General features: G+C 30.2%; 1 long non-coding RNA gene across 1 annotated transcript; it reads right to left on the bottom strand.

Annotated features, from left to right (window-relative positions):
- Positions 1 to 2,291: 2,291 nt before the first annotated feature.
- Positions 2,292 to 4,546, bottom strand: LOC142175102 (uncharacterized). Its single transcript, XR_012704296.1, has 2 exons — positions 4,369 to 4,546; positions 2,292 to 2,763 (listed from the first exon to the last, which is right to left on the bottom strand). It is a non-coding gene; the product is annotated as an uncharacterized LOC142175102 (long non-coding RNA).
- Between the last annotated feature and the right edge of the window lie 479 nt (positions 4,547 to 5,025).

The raw sequence follows: 5,025 nt of genomic DNA, 5'->3' as shown, positions 1-5,025 counted from the left end.
TTTAGAATAAACAAATTTAAAATCATGACTCGGCCTAATGTACCGGAAACAACAAAAGGAGAAGAAAAAGTAGATTCCCTCTTCACATGTAATGTTTTATTTTTATAATTTATAAGTTTAGTGTTGTCTTGGCTTGGATTTGTGGACCAACATCAAATGGTTTCTTTTTCCTAGTTTGTAAGTTTGATGTCAAGGATAAGTAGTGGGGTGCGCCTGATAAGTTAAATTCATAACACAACTAGGGGGCAACCACATGAATCACTCGTGTGCCTTTTTATAAATAATATTGTTATTTTAATTATTATTTACATGCTAATTGATATTTGAATATATATATATATATATATATATATATATATATATATATATATATATATATATAAAAAATTTGGACATCAAATGGAAGTCAGTCATGAAAGGACGAAAAGGATATCCCAGGCACAAAGCACCCACATTTATGTAGGGTTAAAAAAAGACTATATTTTAAAAAATATAATAAAGACAACTTACCTTAATATAAATATTAGTGACTATTTTCACGACTCAAAATTTATGACTTATAAAAATAACTTTATTGTTACTCAAACAAAAAAAGTGCATTTATTGCAAAAGGAGACCAAGCGAAAAGCAAACAAAAGAAACCTAAATAGGAAGGGGATAAGCATATATAAGTTTACTCTCATTTTGGGGCCCTTTGTCTTCTTGTTTATATTGGTTCTCTCAAATTCTACATGATTTGATCGAACTAACTCAGTGCTACTTTATTTATTTCTTCATTTATGCCATCATCTGAATTGTTTACTTATTTGTTCCCTTTCAATGTCATCCAAAGAGATTATCACTTTGAGATGGGACAAACAAGAAATCATAAAGAAATGAGGATTTTTTTTTACTAACGTTTGGGTCAATACATTCATCATCATTCTAATAAAGATTCTGATTTTGTGGTTCTCTGTGATTGGCAACTAATGAGAAGATTTATCCAAAGTTGCTTTCTCACCCTAATGTTTAAAAAGAAATGATAATTTGGTGTAAAAAATATTTTGCTGTCAAACAGAAATATATATTCTGTTTATCCTAACGTAAATATTTATGATTAATTTTACGATTCGAACTTCGAATATATTAAAATATTAAATAAATTCCTAACTATAATATTCCAAAGAGGAAAATGCAAATTTCTTCCCTTAAAAATAGTGTAAGTTCCAACTTCTACGCAGTAAATTACCGGTAACGTTCAATATTACCGGTACGTTCTATGCAGTAAATAGTGTAATAGTGTTACCTTCAAAAAATATTTACATAATTTGGTCATCTATAAAGTAAGTATCTGTAAATTTTTATGATAAATAAATAATAATTAATAACCTGATAAAAATAGTAATCAGCCTGTTATCCAATATTAAACTACTGTAAAATATTTTACCTTATTTTTATATATAACTTAAATCCTAAGAACATTGAAACATTGTCTGCCACTTCTTCAGTTCTCACTTCTCACCACTCATGGAATATGACAAAGAAAATTGGCTTTAAGCAGTAGAGAGTAAGAAAAGGAACAAAAGTAGATCTACAAAAGGTAATGGAAGAAATTCATTTAAAGGAGAATGATAGAGAAAATCCAAGATGACCCTTATCAAATACTCCATCATTAGGCTCTTGACAAGCTGAAAAAGTTAATTAAAAAAAAAAAGGGAAGTTTGCAGCATTCCTTTAACAAGAATCAACATAATTGTGTGCATTCATAGAGAAGGTTAATAAAGTGTCAATTATCAATATAGACAATAACACAAATTTAAACCCGATTAAAAGAGGAGAGTAACAGTAGACTGATACGGGTGGGATTTCAAGTAACTTTTTTTATACTAAATGTTTTCATTTTTATGAATAGCTTCAATCTAGCATTTTTCCAACCTAGTAAAGGGGCTGCTAGTTGTAGCGAGCGGTATATTAGTAAATAGCAAAAGCGAATTGAGATTACTAATTAATGAGCGATGAAGGTGGAGGATAGAACCTATTTGTGTCCCTTATCGGTAGTTTGTTGTTTTGTACGGTCAGATAGAAACACTATCCAAGATAGAAGCACTATCCAAGAATTGATCCTTCCTTCTTTTTTCTTTTACTAAGCACTCTAGTTTCTCCCAGCATAAAAATAGTCAATTTACCGTGTTACATAATCCTAACTTGCTTGAAATTAAGAAGTTGCATAGAAACAAGAATTTGACCAAAAAGATTAGAAAATGCATGCAATTTTGCTTCAATTAGATCTGCGGTTACACATGAACAATGTAACATATTTGAGGGGGGTTCATTATTTTTGTGGGAGATTCTTGAATACAAGGTTGATGTACTAAAAGAGTACACATAAATTTTTTACATAATAATCGAGAAATCCACGACTTCTAAATAGGCCTGCTCCTCTTGTGTCCACTTGAATCCCCTTCAGATGAATTATCAACAGATTTAGTGAAAGAAGTTGAAAGATCAGCATAGAGGTCAACTACCCTTCTAATATTATTGTTGAGCTCTCTGATTAATCCAACATTTCTGCTCAAATTATCAGGGATTTTTGACTCTTGATTCTGATTAATCTCATTGATTAATAGCCTATTCTGATCTAGTATATTCTGAACTTGTACAAAACTCTTCTGAAATGTTTGCACAACTTTGCCATCTATTTGTGTACCATTGCCTAATCCAGAAAATGTATCCCCCTCCATTTTCTCCTCTTTCAGTTCAAAGATTGTTCTGCAATAGTAGATCCTATAAACAAAAGGACCAAAAAAACATAACACATATGAGGAAAGAAAAAAAGAAGAGAGAGAGACAACTTTGATGATTTTTTATGAGTTTATATTAACTTATATACACCGACAGTATAAAGAGATTTTACACGATCAGATTATTTTTACAAGTTGTAGCAAGTAATCTACGTTATTTTCAAGATTATAATTTTTACTTTTTATGAAATGTTATATGTGGATATTGAAGGGGAGCTTTGAAACACCGGTAAAGTTGTCTATGTGTGACCTATAAGTCACGTTCGAGCCGTGGAATTAGCTACTAATGCATGAGTTAGGGTAGGCTACCTACGTCACACCCCTTGGGTACGGCTCTTCCCCTGACTCTGCGTGAACGCAAGATACTTTGTGTACCGGTCTGCCCTTATTTTATATGTGTGGATATGTTTTACATGACGTGATAGTGTAAAAATTATGAAAAATTATATGTGATATGTTTTATATGACCTGATAGAATAAACATTTCTTTATGTTACCTCTATATATATATATATAAGTTAAACTATTTTTTATTAGTTTGAGAACTCATCATCATATCTTCTCATATGTACTTGGCTATAGTATCAAGAAAAGGGACAGACAAAACATGATACTCAACAAGTTTTTACTTGAATTGTTTAAAGACAATTTGTGCACAAGAGACAACATCTGAACCTGATACATCATGATTTCCCCCATGGTTGTAAAGAAGGGAATCATGTATGAAACATGGAGTATGCAATTATTAATATCATTATTATTTTTAGTTATTATTGTCTATTTATTAACTTAAGGGATGATAAAATGTAAAAAAGCAGATCCCATTTCCATAAAAAGGAACCTTTTTGGTGTGTACTCTGTTATACTCTCAGCTAAAGACCTAAGCTCAGAGTTTCAAAAGAAGAATCTCAGATATGACCAGTCAAAATTTTTTCATTACAAGTTTGGCCATAACTCTCAAATGGCTATCCTTTCAAGACACCATTTTTTCTCAAGAAAAATAGATGTGTTAATGAAAAAAAAAAAACTTGAAACAAAATTTGGATAAAATTGAAAAGTCAAAACCATTTGCATTATCAAAAGGCTGCCTAACCAAAATCTTGAAGAACAAACTAGCCAAAATCAAGAATTTTCAAAGTTGGATTTTTGTTCAATGTTGCAGAGGCATAAATATCAAGAATATAGAATAACCCCCCCCCCCCCAAACCCCCCCACCCCACCCCAAAAAACAAAAAGGAAAAAACTTACTAAAAATTTGAGGAGCTGTACGATGATATCAAGTAGCAAAAGAAAATTAATCTTAATTATACTTCAAAGTCTGAAAATTCATTCAAGTTTATTTCATACAATATTAACATGCATAGAAACAAAAATATCCAATGTCTGAAAGTGTAAAAATCAAGACTCTTTTTAGCTGATGATAGATTTAACAAATTACCAACTTGGGAACTCATATTAACTTCCAAAAGTAGACTAGAAATTATTAAATTTTCATGTAAGTTTTTACACTCGATAAATGAAGGGAAAAAAGATTGAAATACACATAATTAAAATGATGTACTAATATTATGTTTGGATTTTTACGTACCTTGAAGATTTGAGAACATGATTCTGAAAAGAGAGAGGACAGAAATTTAAACGGCAGAACTGATCGGAGAGAGAGAGAGAAGGGAAGAAAACAGAGAGAAAAAGAATATGTAGATTTGACAGTCCCGTTTATTTCTTCCTTTTCTGAATTTATTAATATACTCGCCTATTTATATGGAGAGTTCTCTTATTTTATTTTCACAAAGAAAATGTCCAAATTTATTTATTTATAATACAAAATAAATTTTAATTTGATTTTTTGTTACGATTTTTAATTATTCATACACTTTATCTAGCAAATTATCCTATTTTGTATAATTATTTGGTATTTATTATTTTGACCTAATAAATTCATATCCGCATCCCGTAAGAAAATTAAAGAGGAAATGGCTCCGGGGATTCATCCATCACACCACACCCCTTAGTAGTTTGTTAGTAAAAAATCTTGTATTTATCTTTAATATTAACAGTAGTGTGTTACGGATGAATTACACGTGTCAAAATTTTTTGAGAAAAATCTAGATTTACCCTTAATACTTTTGGCTATTGTTATAATTATCGTCCCTTATAATTCAGTTATAGTTCAGCTGAACCTATTAGAGTTAAAGAGCAAATACGAAATAATTTGTTAACATTAAAGATATGATTAATCCTAAAA

This window comes from Nicotiana tabacum, chromosome 21, assembly GCF_000715075.1.
Source record: "Nicotiana tabacum cultivar K326 chromosome 21, ASM71507v2, whole genome shotgun sequence".
Classification (NCBI taxonomy): domain Eukaryota; kingdom Viridiplantae; phylum Streptophyta; class Magnoliopsida; order Solanales; family Solanaceae; genus Nicotiana; species Nicotiana tabacum.
Note: the sequence above shows the minus strand (reverse complement) of the source record. Positions and strands in the feature narration are given on the sequence as shown.